At 39.3% G+C, this 26,100-nt stretch overlaps 1 protein-coding gene across 3 annotated transcripts in view; it reads right to left on the bottom strand.

Annotated features, from left to right (window-relative positions):
• The window catches only part of TRIO (trio Rho guanine nucleotide exchange factor), a 249,121-nt gene that overhangs the window by 210,992 nt on the left and 12,029 nt on the right, over positions 1-26,100 (bottom strand). Inside the window, exon 1 of one of the 3 annotated variants that reach the window (XM_083821947.1) lies at positions 10,113-12,206. The exons of the other annotated variants lie outside the window; for them this stretch is intronic. The gene's annotated coding sequence lies outside the window, so the exon portion shown is untranslated. Of the gene's footprint in view, positions 1-10,112; positions 12,207-26,100 lie in introns of those variants that run through there. 3 annotated transcript variants of the gene reach the window in all.

The raw sequence follows: 26,100 nt of genomic DNA, 5'->3' as shown, positions 1-26,100 counted from the left end.
TTTTCAGTTTCCACAACCAAACCTAAATCAACCAAATCTAAAAATATACTTTGCGTAACATACTCAGAATTTCCCTCCATTACAGTAAGTTATAGTTACAGTCTTATTTTATTCATAAACTTCAATTTAGGTTGTGCATGCTAGTAACATCATGTAACCCCAGCAATGTGAGTGGCATAATGTTTTTAACAGCAATGTAAAATTTATCTTTTTTTTTCTTCCATCATACTACAGAGAACAAGATGACCCTACACTGAAATTTAACAGGTTTCACTTTGTCCTTTAATCTATTTAAATAAAACCTTTCTTTATAGGAAATCCAGTATCCTGGCCTATGCAAGTCAACAAAAGGCTAATTTGTCCCAGTTAAAACTGCTATGCTCACTCAATTATAAAGCCAGGCACAGAAAGCTAAACAGCAATCCAAATGGCAGGGAACGAGGGGGAACCCACCCCCGCACCAAATGTCTTCAGCCAAAGAAATGAAAGTTACCCTATTAGAATAGCAATATGAACAATCAGACATTGAAATGAAGAGCTGCAATTTACTCAGGCAAGCATGCCTTCAAGAAGAGACCTTTCTAAGAGTAATAAGCAAATAAACCTAGAAAATCACAGTGTTATGCCAAAGTGTGACAAAAAGTTATCTTAGCAGCAGATAACTCCTAGAAGTTTTTCTGCCCTGTTACAATTTCAACTACAAGATCAGAAAAGCAGATTTTCTAATTGCTACTGAGGCACTGCAACTGATTTCCCATATACCAGCACTGCTCTAGAGTTTCTAAGCTGCTAACAGTTCAGACAACTAAGCATCGTGAGTGAAGACACCACACGTGTGAAACAAACCATGCTAATTAGTACAGATTCAACCTCAACCCTGTTGGATCTCCACCAGTTCAAAGAGCCACAATACCTCTGAAGCCTGAGGTTGCTGAGAAATTTTATAAGCCAGAGCCAATAAACTACAGCAGAAAAACACAGTCTCCACATTGTGCAAGCATCATCCTATTCCCACCCAAATCCTGTTTTATGGAGGTCACTCCATCCCCTGCCAAGCCCTTCCAGGGGCTGACTGTAGCATATACTTCTGTCTCACAGCTGCCTATTACCAAGGGAGCAGATGCAGGTGAAAGAAACAGCACAACATGTACTGAATGTCATTAATCAAAAGTGACTATCTAATGGCATTTGAATCTACAGTCATTCAACGACCTAAAGCAATAAAGCAACTGAAGGTACTCTGAGTTGTTCATGTAGTTCATTACACATCCCACATAGTCCCCTCTTCCTGTGGAAACCAGCTAAGATTCCCCTACTCAGCATCTTCAACTCTACCACATCTTTTGGACAGAATTTGGGTGCACCATCACTGCTCCTAGCTGCCTGCACAGTAATGCAATTAGCACATCCTTAACGACAACCCACAAGATGATAACCATCCCAGTCACACAAAATCCCTTTTGAAAGCACTCATAAGTGCCTCAATAACACTTCTGACTGCTCCAAGTGCTACTTATCACAAATACCTGCAACTTGTACTATTTGACCAACCAGCTTTGAAACATGAGCAAGTTTATTAGAGAGCTCTAGCAACAAACTTCAAGCTTCCCCTTCAAGAAACGAGGGGTGGGCAAAAAACTGCATCGTGACAAGGGAAAGGGAAACTATATCCTATAAACCAGAATGCTAGTTATTTGGCTGCAGCTAAAAGTAATTAAACACTACTCCAACAGTCTCCTACTTACTTCTTAAGAAGCTACCTACTTCCTTTCCACTGCTTGTCTTAACACCCAGATAGTGAGAGTCAGATAAAATAAATTCAGAAATGATAAAAATTATCATTGGAGATCTTCAACCCACAGGGCTTCTGCTGCATCAGTAAGCCCAACTTGAGAAAAACATTAACTCATCCGAGAGACTCTGTTACCGGTATGTAAAATAGCTCCAAAAAGCATCCTCAGCAGGACTCACTTCCCCTGTATGAAGTCTCCTGTATCGAGTGTTACATGTTTCTACATAAGGTGAAGGAAAAAGCACATGGCTTAAATTAAGTTGTACTCAAGCTAAATTCTAGCCTTTGCTTTTTTGTTGAGACAAATTGTTTAAGAAATTGTCCTAATATCCTCTTGTCAGATCTATGCTTTCACTCTTCCAGTTGTCCAAACAGACAATGAACTATGCATAAATTCCTTTCCTTTACTTGTTATTAGACCTAACAAATGCAGAAGAGGTCATTAAACAGTAAGAACTCATAATTAAATCAAGTTAAAATTTTAATCAAGTAATCAATATATACTTTTTTTTTTTTTTAATTGAGTTATCCATTTCTTCTTCAGCTCTTGAGAACCTGGAGCCATCTCTCCGCTATTCCATGCGTGGCCAAATGACATCCCCCTTTCTCCACAGCATTGACCATGCCTGCATGCAAAGAGTACATCTGATCAGTAACATTAACCCAAAGCACTTCCAGTTGTGTCTGATGAACTGGCAGGTCACCTGTGTACACAGAAAGTAATTGCTCCACTTTAACACAATCTCAAAATGCTATTTTAAATGCTTAGGGAACAGGACAGGTGATTTAAAATGGCACACCAGTATCAGTATTTTCACATTCAGCCTACCACAATTCTGCAGATTTAAGCTACACATTGAAAATCCAGGCAAAATAGGTACTAGAGAGAATGGACATAAAATGTATACCTTATATCTGTGAGCTGCAATAAATGAAATTCACACACGTCTGAACTTCTCTTTCAAAATTTAACCCTCTTCCTCTCCCATTTTTCCCCTTCTCATGTTCTTGCTAGCTCAACAACATTCAATATACACCCTTCTGAATCACCAAGCAGCTTTTACGTATACTAGAAATTACTGGACTCTGAAGTGGAACAAACCACCATCAAGCATTGATCTCATGCTTGTGAGGTCACAAAAGGAACAACAGCACCATGTGGATGCCTGGCAATAGAGTTGTGGTCTCTCCAAGTGATCCTTGATGGAAAATGGGAGCTTGCATGGCTTGGAAACAGTGCATCACTGAAGACAGAGTGCTCCAAAATGTCATTTGTTTTGAGCCATGGAATTACAGAGGAGAAATAGGAATTATCGAAATCTCCCTGTAAGCACTAGTAATTATTCTCTCATCACTTCTTTTCTGTAGCCCATAAATTCCAGAAGACTGTTTCAGCTCAGCTTGAGCAGTCTGGCAACTCTGACATACGCAGCACTTTCATTTCATAGGTAATACTACGATAAGAGGCCATGACTGAGTAAAATTCAGAGAAATTATTTATGTACTGTGGTAACACCACTTTACTTTCTTACATATATATTCATTCTTCTCTGGCTATGAACAACCAAAGACTGCTATGTATTCCTTTCCTCATTTTCTTCAAACAACTGCCCCAAAAGCTGCCAATGTTTGATGGGTAAGAGACACGTATCACACACTCCAGTATCATGAAGCTCAAATGGATCAGTTTGAGAAAGGTCAAGATTCTCTTTTCAAAGTACTCATCAAAAGGTTTCCATCTTACTTAAAGAATCTCATGCAATAATTATGAACAGCAACATTTTTTTTGATGTGTTTCTTATTCTTCGCTTACAGATGCCCAAAGCCCTTGCACTTAGTTTTCTGACTCTTCTTTCTCAGCGCCATCTGGAGCTGCTCAAACTGACACTTAACACCAAAATCCCTAAGCAGTAATAATCAGATTTGTTTTCAGCTTCATGTTACTTCAACATGCTGACACTAATACATGCTTGCACATCCATATTAACACCTCCACCACCACACTATGATCAGGTGTTCAACAATCCTGCTCTTGAAAGTCTCTTCCTGATACAAGACAGAAAAATACATACTACAGATAGACACAAAACTCTAAACTTGGTCATAAAAACACCACTCTAGTTACTTTGACCAATTTTGGTTGTGAAATCACAATTGCTCATCTATGTTTTTCTCTACCTTTCCCTTTTAACCAGCAGGGATTTAAGGTACTATTCATTCATTCATGGCTCTACTTGTACATTGTCAGTTCCCTTCTATTTCCACTTTGTATCTACATGTAAGAGTATGCAATCACAGCAATATTATCTTTTTTTTTTTAATTTTGCTGTGTTTTCACAGAAGCTTTAATTCTTCAACTCAGTTAAGTAGCAGTCCTGCTATGAATCATCCCTCAGACCCAACTTTTTTTCCTAGATTTTCCAGAGCATCTCTGGCTACCTCTGTCTTCTTTTCACATGTTTACTTTACTCTTTTACCATTAACCAGGCCTACAGTTTTACGGTAACACTCCTGAGACGATAGGTAGAAGTATCAAGAATGACAAGCCCATTGAACTTTTCATTCAGATTTTAGTTGTGTGAACCACTTCTGGTTATGACCTGATCTGTTACTATTCCTGTGTTAAGGAAATGTCCGTCATGCTGCCAGCATGTATTCTAACAACTAGTTACTACTGAAGAAAGGCTATTTCCAATGCAAGTTCAATTAGCTGAAATTACCCCAATCTACTTTACAAGTAAAAAATATTACATATTTATTACCTATTCATTCCAAATTCCATTAATGGTCCAGCTTCATATTAACACCAAAATTCCTTTTCAATAAACTTTCCTGCTAGCACTAGAAGCAGGTTTTGTTGAACTTTTATAAAGAAAAAGTATCTTTCCAAAATCAATTTTAAAGTCTAAGTAGTCTGTGTTAATCAGCACTGGAGCAGGTAATTCACATTGCCAGATCCATGTTAAATGAATCCACAGAGCTTCTTCCATCTGTGAATGAAATACATACTCATCGCAGCACCTAAGAATATTTAGGAAGTTCTTCACACCTATTACATGAGTCATGCCCCCCTGCTCCCAACACCAGCCATTCCAACAACTCTCACTTTGTACCAATAGGAAAACAAATAAGCATTTGCTTTACAGGTTTAACTGGTCCAAGCTGGGCAAACACCAACATTACGGTAAGTTTTTCAAGGACAGCGTTCAGTAAATCTCCAAGTTATTTCTCTATAACTTCACAGCCAATGTCCGTCATTTAACTGGTCCATTTTAGCACCTCTACTTTCCACCAGCTCACAAGGATTAACTTCAAAGGATGAGCCACCATTACAGGTGAAATACAATGGAGGGAAATGGCTAATGCTTTTCTCAAAATTTAAGTTATAATCAGAAGTTCACCATGTTCGTAGTCATCTCCAACTTCTTGAACTTTAATTCATTAGCTGTCACATTTCTTAGACTAACAAAAACAATACACACCAGCACATACACACGTTCTTCTTTTGGTTTCTGCAGCTTAACATCATACATAGATATTTTTTGTCTTCAATGATCTAGATATGCCTAAGCACCTTAGCATATCTACTTCAGTTTTGGTTTTGTTCCTTCCTTTAAATGAAGTCATGGCTCAAACATTATGGGACACTTTCACTTCATTTGGTTGTCGAAACTTAACAAATTAACTCTGTTTTCTATAGGCTTTTGATCATTTAAATATTTAAGTGAGTCAAGTTTCAAGGCTTAACACTTCTTCACAATCTGTTTTCTGGATAATGATGCCCTGCTACTAAGCAGCCTCCTCCACCACTTTGTCATGTGTATCTCACCTCTCACTCAGTCTGGCAGTTTACTTTCTTCTTCAACATCAGGCTTTGAAAGGAAATTTCTGAGCATCCCACCTTCTCCTCCCTGCACCATGCAGTTACCACAGTTTACCTTAAAAAAATAACTCCTCCACTGCAAGATAATTTTCAAGTGTTACTCATTTAGTGGCTGAAAGTTCATTGTTCCACATCAGCTGCTAAACCTATCTCTATTTCAGGGATCAACTGCATAAGCTAAGAAGGAAAAGAAGGAAAGAAGGGGAAAATTTAATCACCTTCATGTAACTAAGTCTAGCCTAAATAAAAATGCATTTATTTACCTACACACTTCTTAAAGCTTATCACTTAACTCCTATCTGGAAAATAAATAATACAACCGTTTGCTACAAAGTGACTAAAATCACTTTAATTATACTCACCTCCCCTGGAAGTAAAATTAAGGTAAAGATTAGTTTCTACAGAAATTCTGCAGACTTACTTTTTTTCAGAGCCATTAGACTGAAGCACTCAAAGGTTTTAAAACTTTACTCAGCAGTATTTTAGTACTGTGATCATTAAGCTTGCTAATGGAAAATAAGTGCACAGAGTTCAAAATCCGTGCATTTTTCAGTGATGCAAATAAGCCCTCATTCTGCACTTTAAGTGAATCACCTACCTTCAGTAAGTCTAAATTTTGAGTATTAACTAAAACTGAAGATTTTAACTTTGCTATTTTCTGGGGGGCCATCACAAACTAGTATCCCTGGTGCAGTATTTAACCATAATTTTGATTCAAAATTATTCAGTTTCAAGACGAAGACACACTGCAGTATTTTCTAAGTGTATCCTGTTTTTAGGGTTGACTTTCAAGTGTCTCAAATTAACAGCAAACCCTATAACAATAACAAACAATAATTCCCACCTGCTTTTATTTAATCCCAAAGGCACTTGGGCAACCGATCAAGTCTGAAACAACACAGATGCAATTCTGCTTAAGAATTTGCCCCTTAAATTTTAACATCAAGTCAGGAAATGGCTTTCTTTCATCTCTCTTTTCATGTAAGTATTCATTTTTTCCACTTCCAACGGTAAAGAATTGCTACTTCACTCAGCTATAGCACTCCTGTAGCCAAAGCACTTACTAAGTCCGTATCACTGTTACCTGTGCTTATCCTGTGGTATTATTTGCTTTATTTCCTTAACTCAGATGTATTCCAAACAACACAATGAAGTAGCAGGTGCTGAAAACTAACTGTTAGGACTACTTGGCAGTCAAATCACACAGCCACTATGCATCACTTGCTGGTTGCTGGTGCTTCCACTATTACATATGAAATCACTAAGGATTAACCTAGCTTGCAGTCCAAAACATCTAGTTGGGTGTTTTTACATAATTTTCATTTTTCATACAGTGTCTTAAAACTCAGTCTTTGGGTAAGTAATTGAAACACATACTTACCATCAGTGTACTACAGTTCTTAGTTACGGACAGTTTGCTTTTTATTTGTGTTAAGTATACATAAGCTTCTTAGTAGAATACATATTTTAGCCAGGCCACACCAGCATACAACTTCTTGAACAAGATGAAATAATTAGAAAGTATTTTTTTTCTTTTTTTTTGGACTTAAATACAATTTTTCTTGTGTGCTTCAAGATCATTTCTGTGTTTTGATTCTTCAGGCTTAGGCAATAATTTTATTAGCTTGTATAACTATAAAGTATCTTACCAGTATTAGAAACAATTTCTAATTTTCAAAACACTGACATTATCAAATGCTTTTTAAAATGTCATTACAAAACACTTTTTGAGTTTGCTGTTAGTAGGAGCAGCATATGTTCCAACTACAAATGTTTGAAACAATAAGCATTTTTTGCTGTAAACCCAAGCCCTAGAGCAAACTAGGAGAGGGGATTAAGTCACTGCCATTAAACGAGAACTTATCCACTCAGCAGTGTTATTTGTGTGCTGGCTGTAGCAGCGCTATTGCTAGACAGGCTGCACTAAGCCACTGTGCAATTAATACAGTCAAGTATTACATCCACTGCTAACATCCTAAGCAGCAGATCAAGGACAAGAACTAAGGGTGCCCTACTTTTTCACATCTGGGAGCAGGAAAAAAAGGCAAGTTCATAATTCCAGGACATACAACACAACTCAAACTCCTGCTGCCTTTTTTTTAAGAAGCGTGACAAAGCTACAACAAACTTGCACCACAAGATGCAAACCAACGCAGACTGATATAACAATCGGTGGTAAAGCTGGTTTAGAATATTCTGATTAAAGCAAAATTCAATTGCATAGACCAAATTCAAGAGGTATCACATTGTAACACAGCACGCTTAGTAACAGATTAAAAAACCACCACCACCACTTCTTGATTCTGAGAATCATTAGGCCATCACTTGTTAGCAAGAACAAACAGAAGCCCTTACCCAAGCTTATCTCTTGCAAGCCTTTAGGATTCCCATGCAATTTCCAAGTGAAAAGTCTTTCACATAACTGAGCACGAAGGTATTCAATTCCACAGCTCCGCTTTTCCACTCTAGGGTTTTTTTGCTTTTCCTCCCCTTTTTGGGTATCTACCATTTAAATATACAATACAACAGAACAGAACAGTTCAATTGGAAGGGACCCACAAAGGTCAAAGCCCAACTGCTGGACCTCTTCAGGGCTAACCAGAAGTTAAAACATGTTATTGAGGGCACTGTCCAAAAACCTCTTGAACCCTGAGAGGCACAGGGCATCAACCACCTCGCTAGGAAGCCTGTGCCAGAGCTTGACCACCCTCATGGTAAAGATATTTTCCTGATGTCCAGCCTGACCCTCCCCTGGCACAGCTTTGTGGGGTTCCCGTCCTGCCATCAGTGACCAGGAGCAGAGACCGGCGCCTCCCTCTGCGCTTCCCTCCTCACGGAGCTGCAGAGAGCCATGGGGTCACCTCTCAGCCTCCTCTTCTCTGGATGAGACAACCCAAGTGTCCTCAGCCTCTCCTCACAGGACATGCCTTCCTGCCCTTTTATGAAGGTTTTTGCCCTCCTCTGGACACTTTCAAGGACCTTAACATGCTTTCCATATTGCGAAGCCCAGAACTGCACACAATATTCAAGGTGAGGCCACACCAAGGCTAAACACAGCAGGAGAATCACCTCTTTTAACCCACTGGCTGTGTTTAATGCACCCAAAATACGCTTTGTCCCTTGGCTGCCAGGACACACCGCTGGCTTGTGTTGTGCCTGCAGCCACCCAGCACCGCCCGGTCCCTTTTTGAGCTGCTCCCTGGCCATGGACACCCCCAGGACCTCACAGGCCTCGCACTCTGCTCCGTATGCAGTGACTGCTGCTGCTGCTGCTATGAGATGCAACTGTTGTTCCTTTGACATCTCAACTTTAAGGCTGATAACATCAAAAATCATGATTAGGCATTTAAAAGTGGAAGGTTTAGCTCACTTCATTGAAGTGTCCAACCTCCCCACCTGCTCTGTGAGCTCTACTACTCTCCTGCTCTCCTCAGCCTACACAACGTAAGATGCGTATATACCCTCTCCTCCTGTCCCTTGAGGAGTGCTTGCCGGGACACATGGTACACTCGCATTTAAGACACTTCCCTTTATTAGACAGTGCTTTAAAGACAGTACAGACATTATTCTAATTAAATAGCATTCAAATTGGTCTACACGCATTGCACCTGATCAATAATGACATTTCAGTTACTCAACTTGATTTCAACAATTACAACTAACCAATATATCATGAAAGGATTGCCTGTTGCCTCTGGTGAGTACCCAACCATGTCAGCAAAGGACTAATTTCATTTGGTATTTAAAATTTAATATTTAAACAAAGGCGCTTACATTTTCATGGAGTACAGTTAGGGGCAACTAACGAGTTTAATTAATGCTTGAGATGATGTCAGCATGCTGTTAAGATAGACTTAATCAGTACTGCTGCTACTGAAACAACCAGAACAACAGTTTAGGTTAAACTACACACATACCAAGCTTTTACTCATCACTTACGCTCTTGAGTCCTTTCTAACACCTGTCTTAGTATGAGGAGGAACATCCTCCTCTCTACCTTTTATTGTAGTAAAAGAAAAAAGTTATCAACTCCTCACCCCAAACAATAGGGCAAACTGGAAGGAAAAACAAACAAAACCAAGTAAGTTATGTACTGCTGTGACTCACATGAGCAATTGTAATACTGCTTAAAAAGCACCTTCACACTGCAAGGCCTGGAAACCACTCTCTCACTTTAAAAGCATTTAATTAGAAGACTTGTTACTATTTGTTCTAACCAGGCACTTCCCCACTTGCACTACTTTGAGCTGTTTGACATATCTAATTAGTTAAACCCCTTCTTAGAAAAACTTCAGCAAGGGGATGTAAAACAAAATAATATGGAGCTTAACTTTACTAATTCCAACCTAGCTATAAATATTATCACTAACTGGAAGTAACTGATTAAAATAAATAAAACAGACCCCTTTATAAACTGTGCTAACTAATGTTTCTTACCTACTTTACATTCAGGCTGTAAGTACTTCACTGAGATGAAAGTCTTCTGTTTGGGTACATACACATTTCAGCAGGGGACATGAACAAGTTTTTCAAGGATGCTACTACTAGGAGGAATGCTTTAGTCCAGCTGGTATCAGCAACAAGTATTTCCTCAGAAAAGCTGCATCAAGAGAATTAAACCTCAACCCCAGTAAGAGCTAACTCATCTAACCTGTGCCTTTACAACTCATTTACATAATCAGCAGCTTTCCCAATCTCCACAGACCAAAGAGATGACATCTCTAATTATATGTATTCATAGTCAAGCTTAATCAAAAATATTCCTTTGCAACCAGAACAGTAGCCCTGGCATTAAGCTTCTTTTTATGAGAAACACAGCATGATTAAGTATAATAATGGACTTCTCAAAGTTCCTTGTGAACAAGTATGGAAAAGTAGAAGGAGCAAGCTAATTCCACATAAAGTACAAGTGATTTTGTTCTACATCCAGAAAAAAAAAAATCTAAGTATAAACCTGTGGTAATAATTTTATCCATGCATTCCAAGTTCTTTTACAACTTCTTAATTCAGCAATATCATATATCCTCTCCACTGAATTTCCTGTGAAAAGCCTCCCCCCCAAAAAAAAAATTAAATAGAAGTTATTTCCATTTTACATTTTACAAGTGTTTTTTCCTCACTTGCTTTGTATTGTACATTTAGACAGCATTTTCCAAAGCTAGTGACATACTTGACTAAAAATAGACAGCAAACTTCTCTTTGAATTTTAAGTATCTGCAGCTAATCAAGCACTGTCATTTTATCACCAAATACAGGTGGTATAGTTAAAAAAAATGGATTTGGATGAGAATTTGTAAGAGATTTCTTGGCTTCTCCTCTATATAAGAGAAACAGCCTACAGATTATTGAAACTCAATTCATTGGTATTCTCATTCATCATTAAGCTCCACAATTAATTTAGCAGGACTACACTGAACATAGGTAACACTGTCTAAAGTATATGGTAGTTTGAGCAGACTACAAGATTATACCCACCTTTGCTTCTCTATTATCACTTCTTGTATTTTAAGAACATTTATACTAAGCTTTGTCATTACAAGCTTATTATATTTATTGCTTATTATCACAAATCATATTATCATTATGATTATGAAATAGTCATAAAATATACCTATTGTTATTTAAGGAACTTGGCATTTACAACAAATAAAAGTGAGTTAATTCAACTTTCGTAGAAAAAGGTATCATCTCAGGTGAATAATACACACAGTGTAACACCTAATATTATATGATCTCATCATAATAATCCTTGGGAAGAAATCTATTTTTAAGTCTGTACCATATCAATTTAATTTAAAAAGTTCATCATGTTTTGTGTGTTACATCAACTCTGGAGCAGTTTTACAACTAGGTGTAGCTATTGGAGAATGGCCAGCATTGCTTTATTCCTTTCATTATTTCTTTCATTCACACAAAACACTCTCCCCACCTTTCATGGGCACTGATGTGATGTGCTTCGCCAAAAGAGGAAAACATTTCCCTAAGCCAAGTTTACTATCCAAACTCCAAAGAGTTAACTCACTTGAAGGAAAATAAAATAAAATGGAAAAATCTTGCAAGTTCAAAGCTTGCCCTTCATTAGGCCAGCCACTCCTACATTCTTCCATTCCTCAAAGATGACCGTGTATTTAGATGTACTTACATATATACGTGTCAGTACTCACACAAAAAACAAACAAACAACAAACTCCATTCAGTCTCAGCAATCAGTTTACCTCATGCACTACTATGAGTAGTAGGTACAGTAAGATTTCACAGTACATCCTTCTGGAAGCTGAGGCTATACGCAAGGATTTCAGAACTGAGTACTAGTATCAGAGCTTACATATCAAGCCCAGTCCCAAGAACCATTTAAACATCACTAATAGCACTGCCACACACATAAACCACTAGGCGTGAGTTTCACTTCACCCTATTTCCAAACAGAAAGAAAATTGGGATAGCATTGGTCTAAATGAAGTTAAACTACAACAGCTGTCTTTGTATAGAAGATTATATCAGTTTTTTCCTTACAGTGAACTAATCAGCTTATTTTACAATTAAACATTACCTTAGAAGAGTACAGAGATCCCTTTGTTTCTATATTCTCTAATAGCATCACCGTCATGTTCATAAACCCCAACAGATGCAACAGCGTACAAACACTGAAATGACACATTAAACAAGGCAATGATATTACAGCCGTTGTGCAAAAGGGATGAGAAGCCATCCCAACCCTCTGCAAACAAAAAAGAATATACCTGAATACTGAAAGTTTCCAAGGTCGGTTACTTCAAACAGGAGTTAACAGCTATGAGAGACAGGATTTGAAGAGACTAGAAATAAACTACCTTACTTTTTTAAAGATTAAAAACTAATTTCAAGATTTTCTTAGACCCGCGTCTTGCTTCCTGTTATCAGGCAATCCAAGGTCACTAACACTTTCAGTTACATTCACAACAAATGGCTTATAAGTACTGAACGTCTCTTACTTGGGGATGTAGTTTAACTCAGCGCCTAATGCCCAAACTACATTGGCTCTGATTTGGTGACCACCTCAGCTTAATTTACAAGTTAACTAAGTATTTTAATCATCTTATACGATCAAAGATATGCTCAATGTAGATGAAAGTAAAAGCATGCAAACAGGGAAAAAAAGAAACAAAAAAAGAAAGAAAGGAAGATGATCATATGCTCAGAATTAGTGGCAAAGGAAGAGAGAACACTAAAAACAACATTACACAGCTGTGTGCTCACGTTTTCAATACAATCTAGTTCCACCTTCTCAAACAAGATACAAAAATGAAGGAAAGTTCAGCAAAGACCAACCAGGATAATTAAAATGAGTCTTATACACACACACACAAATGGATAGAGTAAGACTCTTTGGCATGGAAAACTGGGAAACATGAGAAGGGTTTGACAAAACCATCAGTGACCTGAACAAGGCAAATTAACTGTACTTAATCGTGTGCCAACTCTTCCAACACACAAGATGGATCTATCAAACAAAACTAGGTGGTAGCAGGTTTCACAATAAGGATGCGGCTCCTCACACAACGTGTAGTAAAAGCTATGAAACTCTACCACTCGATTTTAAAGACATAAAAGTGTACATAATCCCAAGGGGGCACTGAACAAGCTAATAGATAATAATCTCCACAGGTCTTTGAAAATACAGAAATAGCATTTGTCTTTGGAAAATCCAGCTGGACGCTGAGGGAAGCACCACAGAGGTTTACCTTAACCCTGTGGAGCATTTCTTTCCTAGGCAGCTGTTTTGGCCACCAGTGGAGGTAGGATAATGGGACAGGTGCACATTTGGCTTGACCCAGAGGCATGATAGTTCCTCGAATTCCTGTAGCCTAAAGACATCTCACAGAAATTTACAAACAGGAGTTTCAGCCACTAATAACAAGTTTCATAACTTAACAGCACCCACTGGGATACCATATATTATAACATGAGTAAGTAGCATTCTGTGATAACTCTCATCTGCCATTTATCATCTAAAATGGAAGGTGACCAAAGAGTGCTTTAGTCATTTTACTATTACCTGGAAGACACATCTATGTTACATTACTCAAGTTAGTGGAACAGCAGCTCCTCTCAATCAAGTACTCATCGTTAATATCAAAACAACGTTTGGTCTTTTCTCCATTTGAATCTATCAGTCAAGTAAGTGACTGGGGATAAGCGATACTTTTGAGAGGCTCAGCATTCAATTCTTGGAAACCTACAAGAGAGCTTACACTGGGGGACAGGCAGAATTTACATGAACCAAAGCTGACGTTCCCACCAGAGCCCTGCATACTTGAGTAAAACCTCTGCTGAGATCTCCTCCTTGGTATTGACATGCACATCTGCAGAATTCGGCAGCTCTGTCACCAAGGGACTTTCTGCCCTTGTAGCACTGACTGCAAAACGGAATGGTCGAGTGGGCTGTAGGAGGGAGGAAAAACATCCCATAAATACTCCCTCTTCTCTTCTCTTTATAAACACAACTCCAAACATGGCAATTCTGACTCTGTAGGGAATGTTTTCAATCATACTTGATGATTTCGATTTTACAAATGGTCTATTAGCAGAGCCACGCAAATGACTACAACTGCTTACCCACCAGAGGAGAAAAAGATGCACTGGAGTTTGGAGCACTGGGAGCTAGCTGCACAAGAAAGCTAAAATATACTGCAGCCTGAAGTACCTACCCTTTTCTGTCCACAGATTTCTTTAATATCCAAGCAAGCTTTAGAAAAATTGTTGCACTGTGTCTGAACAAAGAGGTGCAATAAGAGAATGAGTGAAGGTCTATTCCCTCCTGGAAGAATCAGGCAGGCTTATCTATACAAGCCCCTTTCACTGAGGGGTTACAGGCAGACTTCCAGTCACAGCATTTTCTTTTCCCTGAGAAGGGAAGAGTTCACTAAAGTTCCCTGTCAGCCCAAATTGTAACTGTGCCATTAGACAACAAAGTCAAAGCTAAGTTCTACAAACAGGTTTATGAAACCAACAGCAAGCTGTGAATGCAACCAAAGAAAGCAAAGGCAGACTGAATTATTTCCAAACACAAGATTTCCCTTCACACCTCTGACTCTGGGATGAAAGAAAAAACAACAAAACACCACCACCATTTTCATGCCACAAGACCATTTGTAACACAGCCATCTTAAACATATTGTTCTTTTCTTAAATGTTCTTTAGTTACACTCACTTATCCAAGATTCAAACTAAGTCTATTAATACAAGTATTTATCAACTACCCACTAAGTCACATCATTATTTTAACCTCCCTCTCAAGAAATGAAGCTGTACATCCAAATCTGCTTACAGCTCACAAAGTTAGGGTTAAAGTCCAGGAGGAAACAGATGGTGTCTGGCTGTTGATGCATCAACATACAGGCACCGAAAGAATTGCTAGAGGAACAAGGTTTGCATCATCCTCCAGCAAAAATGACAATATTAAGGTACTAAACAGAAGGTAGCAAGATACATATTACAAATAATTTTTAAAGACGCAAATGTATTGCCAAGAATGTACATCACTCTGACTGGACAATTTCACTGACAGCGTCAAAGACTTAGTGTTGAATTTGAAAAACTGTCAGAGTCTTTCTACTTTATAACTAAGTATAAAACTTACACCTGGAGCTCAGAATCTAGAGGAGCTGCTTAGAGTCATCACTTCCAAACTTCAGGATAGGCAAAAACTTGTTTTAAAGTTAATTTCATTTCATTGTGATAGAGTGTTAACTTACAACTCTTGATAGATTAAAAAATAAGGTGCATGCCTGTCCCGCACCTTCTCTTCAGAAAAATTCACAAATGAAAATGAACTCACAGCAGGTCTCAGGGAATCCAAATTTTCACTCTAGTCTCCTGTCACCCCTTCCTAGGCAATGTGAACAAGTTCAGCAGCCAAGAGATTTGAGGCCTTGAAGTTTTTGAAGTTGGCAGCAACCCCTGAAGAGCCTGGATCTCAACAAATCCTATTTGCCAGCAGTGACCTTCACTAAACCCTTTAGCACATATCCATTAAGTGCCCCACACCAGGATTTTTAATCAGAATTGATCAATGTTGCTTACAGCTCTTCTCTTCTGGAGTTATCCTGACATCCTCATGTTCCAGAAAACACCCACAGAGAAGACAAATGGGAGTGCTGGCACCTCCTCTGAAGCGCAACCTTGCAAGCCCATACCCCAGTGACATTTGAACTGAGCTACAACGAAGCTGCAATCAAACAGCTGAGACTTGAGAACATACTCAGGTAACTCTACTACGGAGATGTAAACTCTGGCAGATGGGGAAAAGAATTCAAGTCCAGCTAACACAGCAAGCCTATTCAAGCACCAAGTCCTACATTGATGCCAGGTTAATTAATAACACAATTCCAAAATTTATCTAAGTATTTGGAGAGCTAACAGTTTATGCCAATCAGAATGGGCATAGTGAAAAGAACTACCTTCTAAATAACGTTATCCTTTGGGCAGTCATACTTCTCCAGCCTGTTCCAAAAATATTTCACAGGTGGTAAGGAATTCTACAATAATTTTTAATGCCTTTTTTTTTTTAAAAAAAAGAAAAAAGAGGTATGAGCAGAACTCAACTATTGGAGACAATTTAGTTACTAAACTTCTCCAGCATATCTGCATTGGAGAGTCAATTCACATGCCTGCTTCTGGTTGTCTTCTTCCTACAGGGTTTCAATTGCTGCTTGACTTTGAGCAGCTCTACAGAGGAACGTTTTGACATTTTCAATAAACACAGGAGTGGGAAGTGTATAGCTCTCTTCTCATTCATGCCTCCACCATGTTTTCTCTAAGACCGAATGTGTGGATGAAGAAGAGATCTAGTCACATAGGGTAGAGAGGAACCTTGAATGTCTATCCTTCTCTAGAGCATTAGTGAGCAACTCGTGCCTTTTATACACACAGAGCTCTTCACAACTTGAAGCACAGGTCCCAGTCAAAACTAGGACCTGCCCTGGGATGGTGCTTACAGGTAATCAAAATGTCTCACTACAGAAGTGGGTATAACTGCAACAGTGGCTGTGCCCCATGCAGCACCATGTCCCTCATCTCTTACCTGTAAATTGAGCAGCCACCTCTTCCCTTCCTTCAGCATTCCAAGTCCTTACAGTCCCACGATATTTGGATACCCAGAAAGGTTGGCTGCCCTTAATCTGAAGCACGATGCACTCCTTTAGAGGGATCACTCAATTCTCACAGTAAATGTGAGTAAGATTCTCTGCCACTAAAAAGTCTTTGTTATTTCATTTGAACATCTGCTCAGTTTCAGGACGTAACCTGCTGGCCCTCTTTGGCTGAGTCTTCATTAGCTTGTCGTGCAGCACAACAGAAAAAGGTCAGTACAGCAAAATCTTGGTGCTGAGGACATGTTTTGCAGGAGGTTTTACTTCAGACTACCTGTTTTCTGGTTGTGTTCACCTGATATCTATTTGTAAAGAGAGCATGTCTTTCAGCTTAATTTTATCTGAAAGGAACCTCGTTTGTGCACCTCCAGTGCCCCACAATAGAGAGAGCAAATAACTATAAAATGGGACAATCATGAGATACACTTCAAAAGCACACTTTGATCTGAACTAAAATGCTAATGAAAAACAGCCATTAAAGGCTCTAGACACCCAATCAGACTGTATGCAGTACCAGGCCTACAGAATGCAGGGGAAAGTAATCCTTTTTACCCTCACTTTTGTACACTGAAGAAACATCTTTTCCATTATATCATACCACTGAGATACAATCTGCCTATACTTCAAGGTTTGGACAGATACAGATATTGCATCTATGGTAGATCTGATCTATGGAACAATGCAGTTCGAAGGTTGAATTGTGCTATCTTTTATCTGAAAGGAATCCTGTTTGTTAGTTGGTGTAAGTTATGGTACCAAAAGTACCATAAAATAGTTTTTCAGTGGATCAAGAAGCCGAGTGCTGGAATAAAGCAAGCTGCACAGTGAGCCCTACTGATTCGGAGCCATATGAACACCTACAGTCTATCTTGCAGTCCTCCGATGGAGTAAGATGCTACTGACCAGAGTATCATCAAAGTAAAGCAGACAGTTTCAGAAGCTTGCCTCTCCACTACAGAAACACAATTCTAAAAAAGCAAACAGATCTCGTACATTAAAACAGATTGTTTTTGTTGTCTTCTTACTACAGCACACAGGCACTTTGTGCACGTACTACTACAGTTATTTTTGGCAAAGGTCACATCAAGATGGCAATCTGATTCAGCTAGGGACTTCCTCAAATTGCAGACACCTGGAAGTTGTTTATATCTTCCATGGCTGGCATCTAGAATTTGCTTAACTTTAGAAACAGGCTACACAAATCTGAATTTTCATGCCACAGAAATAGAAAGGAAGCCACAATCTCTCTTCTGAGAAAGCCACAAATGAAATAGTTCCCAAGGGAAAACTGTAATCATGAAGGTATTTTTCCCTCATTTTAATTTTCAATTTCAGCTGGCAACAGTAGAACAAAATGGACATGTTAGACTAGGCCATTAAAAAGCCAGTCTCTTCTTTATGAAAACTTACCAGGTCAAGTTACACACAGTGCTCTTCCTCAGACTGAGACAAGTGTTTATTTCCCTTTTAGGAGCTTTAACTCAGTTTACTTATTCTTTTTGTGATGCACAGAGCTCCAGGCATTTCAGCAGCATGGCAAACCAGTGAATAACTTGAACTAAAATAACCATCAAGTTTTTCTGACTGCAAAGAAGCTATTACAATTTTGATGCAAGATCTGCTGCAGCTGACAAAAGATCAGGAGGGGAAGCACGAGCAGTTTCAAAAATACATGTAGTTACAGGATGACTTTGCAAAGTAAGACCCCAAAGTTATCTATCCCTGTTAGTTATCATTTGAGGACAGACATCGATTATCTCTGCAAACACAAAAAGGACAGTGCCGCTTTTGAATAGCAGTAGCAAGGCGAATAAGCAATTATTGATTCCTGTGTTTGCCAAACATTTTCACCCACTCATAACAAGGAGAGTTTAAGAGGATTTTCACTGCATAGTTGGTAATAACACAACCAGCCTCTCCAGCTCGTAAAAGGGAAGTCAGAGCACAAGCCAGATGCAGAATTCTCACAAATACTGATTCACAGCTCTAGTCACACTCAAAGTCACGTATGAAACAAGCAATGCAGTCATCCAATAAGCCAAGAAAGGGAAAGAGAGGGCAATTATGTCTCTGTTTAACAGAGCACCATTTAAAGTATTCCTTCTGATTCAGCACCAACCCTTGTGATCAGTATTCTTGGCCTACCATCAATGAATTTAATTATACAATTATTGAAAAAATGCAGTGCTCTCCCTTCCCTGCTTGCCCACAACCAGTTCAATACCAGTCACAGAAATTACTCAGAGAGAAAATGTAGAGTAGCTTCCTCAAATTTTACTTTTGAAGCTCAAGTCACAGAAGTGCGTGGATATTAGCTCAAGCATTACTGAAAATTAGGCGTTTCCTTTAATTAAGCATGTAGAGCCTAATCTTCTGTATCAGCTGATACAATGCAAGTTGACACCGAGTTTCCTAGCACCCCTCGGTTACTTCGCTGAGATTCATCTCAACTATTTAGCTGGCAGCTGTGTGCTTGGATCCAGATCACCTAGCACAGCTTGGCCTGGCTGTTGGATCTTCCTCCACCGCTGTGCTCCCACAGGCAACAGTTTCAGCCCCTCCCAGGTCCTGCCTTCTTTTAACTCTGCATGCATCGGATATGCTTTCACAGCTCTGCTACCGAACCGACTTGCTGCCCCACAGCCTACTTAGCTCCTCTTTTTTTGCGACCTGAAACAGCTGCACGGATCATTTAAGATAGATACCGTGGTAATAAGCACGATGTTCCTACAGCTCAAGCTGATATAACTATATTCTACAGACAATGTTCTCAAACAGGAAGGAATTAAACACAAAGGAAAGAACAGGATGTTGAACCCATATTGTTCTGCCGCTGACACATTTGTTGCTGGTTGTGGAGTGAGATGCTCTCCTCCCTTGGTGTCAGCTTGGGGCTTTTTCCTCCTGTACATGGGAGCTGGTGGAGGACAGAGCACAAGAGGGCACCAAGTAAGGAGCATGCAGCTCTCCCCTCTCAACTTGCATTGTCTTCAACAGATAAAGTATGCCTTCACCTTTGTTGTTACAAAGTAAAAATGAGAAGCAAGGTTCAACGCTAACAATACCTTAATGTAATAAGGATGTGCCTTGTTTTCTAAGTTGACCATTTCAGAAAGCCTTTGAAAGAGACAATGTTCTTTTCAACGCTTCTGTGTCACTAGCAGTCCCAAGTGGCAATTAATTTTGGATCCTGACTGATGCCCTAATGTTCCAGCTATACCAACTACACATTAAGCAAAGGACTTCCTTCATCAAAGGACGGGAATTTAATTGAGGCTATAATCAAATAGGTCTCTGAAAGCTTAAGGGAAAGGCAGAGATGTGGTGACTAAAAATGTCTTTAAGAACACACGTACAACCTCTTTCCCCTCAGGAACTCAAGTTGTATAGCCTATATTCAACTCTCTTTGACACGCAGGAGCCAGTCAGACCACAGGATCCTTGTAACTAAAGACCATAAAGTCCAGTATATCACCTTTGCTTCCAAAAACAAAACAAATTTAAAAAAAAAAAAAAAACACAAACCAACAACTTTCACACCTGCACCAAGAAGCAGGGCAACAGGCAAGCAATCCCATATATTCAAAGAGCCAAAGAAAAAGCGCAGTATTATCAGACAGCATGCATCAGCAAAACTTGACTAATCATTTCTAGCCTTAGAAGCAGCTACAACGTAAAAGTCAGACCACAGCACGTTCACAGGGAGAACCACCAGCAGCACAAGGGAAGCAACAGTACTTATTTTCAGGTTTTACAGTTAAGCTAGGCTCGAGAAGGGCATCTGTGATCCTGTTTAGAACCGTGCGTTGCTTGCTATAAATTACTGCTCTCATACATTTGTTCCTTCTTATCAGCATGGTTCTTCAGTTACAAACATTTTTCAGTCTATTTTTTTTCAAGTGTATATGAACACAAGCCGCTTTCTACCTGTGCTTCTATTCCATTGACAATTTTTTCCACTCCTACCATTATAGGATACCATCCCTTTGGCAAGGCCAATTTTAAAGGAAAAAAAAAATAAAGTTAGCTCATTAATACATAGCAGTCTTTATAAAACTTATTCTCTTAATTAAGAGCCATTTTCAAGCTATCAGCCAATTAGTAATTTCATACACTTGGCTAACTGACAATTTCCTCCACCAGATTCAAATAAAAATCAGTACCGTGACATTTCATCTTTAAAACACGGACCAAAATACTTTCAATGGACTCAGAACCCTGACCAAATATGGCACAAAAGCAGGACAGACAATAATACCATCACGTATGCTTCTTAAATTAAAGGCAGCGAGCAAAACGTATGGGGTGTGATTTGCTTATTTCTTATGCCAATCTATTTCTCATTTTAGAAACATTAATGCTGTTAACATGAGATAATCTGCACAGAAAGCAGCTATTGAAGTAGATGTTATCTGAAAAAAATAGCTCTGCCACACTCACTTTCTGCGCTAAACTGAAGTCAGTTATAAGTATTTTAAATATCACAGGGAATGACAATTCTAATTGCACACTGCAGGACCAGATCCAAGATTGCTGTCAAAGCAACTTCTCAGAATATGCTAACTTGGAAATTACTGTTAGCCCAGCGAGTAAACTGGAGTTAGCTCTTGTTTCTTCACTCAACCTCAGTTTTTCAGCTATTTGAACTGCCCTTTTCGGAAACCTATCTTTACACGCACAACGTCAGCCTTTCCTTCAACGTTCTTGAGTACAAGGCAACAATCAAAATGAAGGTGACTTAGCTGCCTCTTTATAGGTTCAGTTCAAGGCAATTGATGTTTCACATCCCACGCTACTTCACCAACAAGAACTTTTGACCACAAAGAAGAAAAAGTCCCTGAGAAGACGTCAGCCTGAAATTAGTCACAGTTCCTTTTTATTAGAGAGCGTAAGTTTCCCAATTCAGGAGGTTTAGATCTGCCTGACGAAGCAGAGGAGACTGTCAGCAAAACAACCAGTCACCACCCACATTTTCAAACAGCTTTATTTTCCTACAGCTATGACATTTCTCTAATTAAAAGATGTGATTAGCAATCTCATCTGAACACAACAAGATGATTACCTAGAGATACCGTTCAACATAGCTTCGGAGATTTGTATGGCCTCTTACACATATCCTCTGCAGGGCTCCTGACAAATCAGAAGCAACAGTGAGGGGACTGATCACAAAGTTGTTCGTGTGCCGGGGTCCTTGTGGACCTAAGATTGTGCCCATGTACTTCAGGAACAACTGAGCTGCTCTTTCCACAAAGGCCCAAATAGTACTTCTCTGCTGAGGGTGGCAGGCAGAGAGAAAGTAGGAGAGATAAAGGAAAAAGGTCATTTTTAAGGTTAACACAGGTTAACAGTAACTTATTCTTGAGCTAAGTCAACGAGATTGCACTTTACAGTACAAAATTAAGACCTTCTTTGAAAGTTTTCCTCTCCTGGTTCTCGCTCTTTTCTTCAGGGTATGAAGAAATGTTAGGCCTATCTAGGGCATGGCCTATTAACAGCTTGCCTCTCTTATTTTAGCACATTATCACTGTAATACAAACATGTGAGCAGCATGGTACATACAAGAGGCAACCCACTGCCCCATTCCTTTCAAGCGCTGGTCCTCTCAACAACCTCACAGCACTAGCAACTTCAGGTTTTCTGCAGCAGGTACCCATTATCTCCCTCCCATTCTTCCGCCTAGGCTCATACTTGTCACGCTCTGTTTTAAAACAACAAAACCTTCCTTTTGGCCTTGAAATCAGTATTTGCTTCAGGGAAACAGTACATTTTTGTCAAATGGCCTGTGAAAATTTAGGCTCCCTTGCATCTATTACTCTGCCTGTGTACATCAGTACACCATTTAACCCTGCTCCAGTATTCCTGTAAGACCTTAGCCACAAGAGACAGAGGCTCTGGCAGCAGGAAGGTGGCATGGTGGCTTCCGGTATTTTTGTGAACAAACCGACCCTCACCCTGAATTCTACCAGTTCTCTCTTCACCTTCCTAGATTTCTCTTTGATCCCTCATCACCTTATAACTCCAGCCCACCCCAAAGCCAAGTGTTGCTGCCTTCTCAGACTATTTCCCACATCAGTGCCAATCTTGAGCATATTTGGGCAGAAGCAAAATAAGGACAGATGAGCTTATTCTCTGGAAGTCTACTTCAACCACTGGGTGCCCAACAATTCACACCACAGGCCTGCCTCACTGCATACAAATTGCTCAATTACTCCTTAATGTGAGCAACTGTTTTGCTCATTTCTCCCTCCCTTTCTCTACAGTATCAACAGTGTAACTGAAACCTCAACTTTGACTTGGATCCTGACCTAATTCTTCATATTTGCTTCAACAGGCGTGGACACCTAGATGAGAAATGCACCACAAAAAGAATATTTAGGTTGGAAAAGACCTTGAAGATCATCACGTCCAGCCATCAACCTGACCTACTGAGTTTCATCACTAAGCCTTGTCCCTTAGTACCATGTCCACACATCTCTTAAATACCTCCAAGGACGGGCAACCCACCACTTCCTGGGCAACCCATTCCAGCAAAATTCACTCATGCTTGCTGTTAAAGTGGATGGCAATACTGCCCTTATGTTACGTGCTGTTTAAAAGCTAAGAGAACCAATATCCAGAAAAAAGACTTTGAAACCAACTAATACCGAAATTATAACTAACATTTCCAGATGTTTGTCACCTCTGACATGCAATGCTACTACAGAGATCTCCTCTCTGATAACAATTTCCCTAGCCATTTTTCAACAAAGAACACATTTAAATGCTGTACTATATATAGCTTACTATGAAGCAGCAGTTATTTTACATATTCAGCCCATTTCTGTTTCACCAGACAAGAGTTACATGGCTTTTGCACAGCAACATAATTCTTTTCTATCCCAACGGGAGGCATCCCTTCTTCTGCAATCGGGTCCTTTCTTCAGAAGTTACATGACAGCTCAGAAAGTTTCTTATTAAAGCAGGAATTTTACTGCTTGCATGCTGGCAAAAATTCTAGCGTAGTAACTTATGTCACTTATCAACATGTATATCCACTTAAGCCCTTCAGTGCTATTTGTGCTTAAGGGAGGGGTTTTGCACATGAAGCCTAGCGTATAACGCAGTGGAAGTTTTCCCTCATCTCAACACAGTTTATGTCTTTTGAGATCTTAACTACGTATAAGCTTATGCAAGCATAACGTAGCATTTGGTTCCTTTTTCCTTCTTAACGTTTGACAGTTTTTTAGATCTTGCTTGGCTTGTTTATACAAGCATGGCAGAACTGACCTGGTGCTCAACAAATCAAACCAAGATTTTTTTGAACAAGCTAGAAAATTTAATAGTTTAGTGTATTCAGGTTGTTAGTCCAAAAAATAAAATAAAATGCTGCCTCTTAGCAAAGTACTTAACTTGTGCTTGTACAAAGAGATGCTTTCCTGCAATCAACATCTCTGTTTAAGAAAGCAGCTTATACATCCACCCTCCTTAATATCATGTAGTGAATTAATGCACTTCGACTCCCAAAATAACTCTGATATAACACACTAATCCAGCATAGTCTGCTAAAACCAGTGTCATCTACTGTCATCCACTAAGGCATTTAATAAAAACTTAAACCCTAAATAAAAACCCTAAACAATGACTTAATTGAGCTAGGACCAGGCTTAATAGAAGCTGTCACAAAAAAAGCACTCAGAAACTAGGTAATGCAGCACAAAAGCTGCCTATGCAACCCTTATTAGTCAATGCAACACACATGCTTTAACACTTGCTATGCATCACTTTTCCATATGACCCCCTACTTATCTCTGTACACATAATGGACCTCCTATGGAGATGAACACTGATGCCTAGTGATTGAGCTCATTGTCTGTCGGACCTCTGTCTTACTTATTGAGCAAAAGGAACAAAAGAAGGGATCACACACGTGAGGACAACAATTAAGACAGTAAAAAGCCACTCTGGAAAAAGATGGCTATCCTTCCTCTAATCTCTCCTGCCCTAATAAAAGTCTTATTAAACCAGGAGAACCCAAAGCAGCCAGTTCTGTACTCACCTCTGAAGTTTTGTAGCTACCACACAAGCCAGAACACAATGTATTTGTACAGGAGGTAACTGGGAGTGAAATTCCTATGACAAGTACCGGAAAACACTGCACGAACAAAAAGTCAAGCCTAGAATACTACTCTGCCTGCTAGCAAACACACACGCACACAAAAAAGATCGATCTTTTTGTCTGCTGTATCAACACACACAAACGCTGCAGCACACGCAGACAAAGGAGCGGAGCTCAGGCTGCCTAGACAACTCAAAGGCTCTCCCTTAAGTGTTCTACCTTAACATCAAGGTATATCCATGCTTACCTTCCCACACTCAAATACAGGACTCTACAGCTTCCTTTTCACTGCCTAAAGACCATCTGCAACATTATGGAGAGCTGTATCTTCTAGTTCTTTGATCCCCCTCCTGTTGCCTCAGTGGACACGAACTGCAAGTTCAGCCCTGGCACAGGTTCCAAGTCATAAACTTGCCTACAAGCAGAAACATCGCTCATTAAGTTTGCAACTCAGCTAACCAACTGGTCTTTCAAAGAGTTTTTACAGCTTTAATTTCAGAACAGCGGTTAGCACAACAAGAACAGCAACATGGGCAAATCCATTTCAACACCACGCTACAAAAGTGAGATTTTCAAAACAGTAGTTGCAATGCTTTGCTACATCACAATATACTTCATGAAGACAAAGTTCAAATTGGCATATTGTACCACTACTGTAAGTAGTCCGGTCATTTTTCTACAAACTGTTTATTGCTTTAACAGATAAATTGCTGCTTGGAACAGACACTATTATAGTTATCAAAGACAGCAAAATTTGTTCAAAACAACCTTGAAAAAACATTCTTAAGCTCCTCTGGAAAACCAAACAAAAACAAACAAGAGCACAACTATTAATACATCTGTCAAGTAAACATTCTTCAGCAGGCAACATACTAGGAAAAGAGAAGACATTAAATATAAAACCTTAGCCCTCATCTGTGGGGGAGGCAGGAGGGAGTGGAGATAGCTACTGCTTAAAGTTCTAGACTGTAGGGCTACCATGTTTACCCATAAATTCCTATTGCATTTACTATTAGTTATGTTTACAAATAGAGTAACACTTGCTTTACCAGCAAAGTACCTGTCCCCCCAAAAATGAAGCACTGCTCCAGAAAGAAAGACAACTTATCTTGACTTTGATGGCACTTCTGTGGTCATTTAAAGAAAGTAATTTAGATTGCTCTTTGTATATGAAGATTTTTTTTCCAATACTCTCTTCCAA

This window comes from Anser anser (genome assembly GCF_964211835.1).
Source record: "Anser anser genome assembly, chromosome: 2".
In the NCBI taxonomy this organism is placed as follows: Eukaryota; Metazoa; Chordata; class Aves; order Anseriformes; family Anatidae; genus Anser; species Anser anser.
The sequence above is the reverse complement of the archived record's forward strand: the minus strand, read 5'-3'. Positions and strand labels throughout refer to the sequence as shown.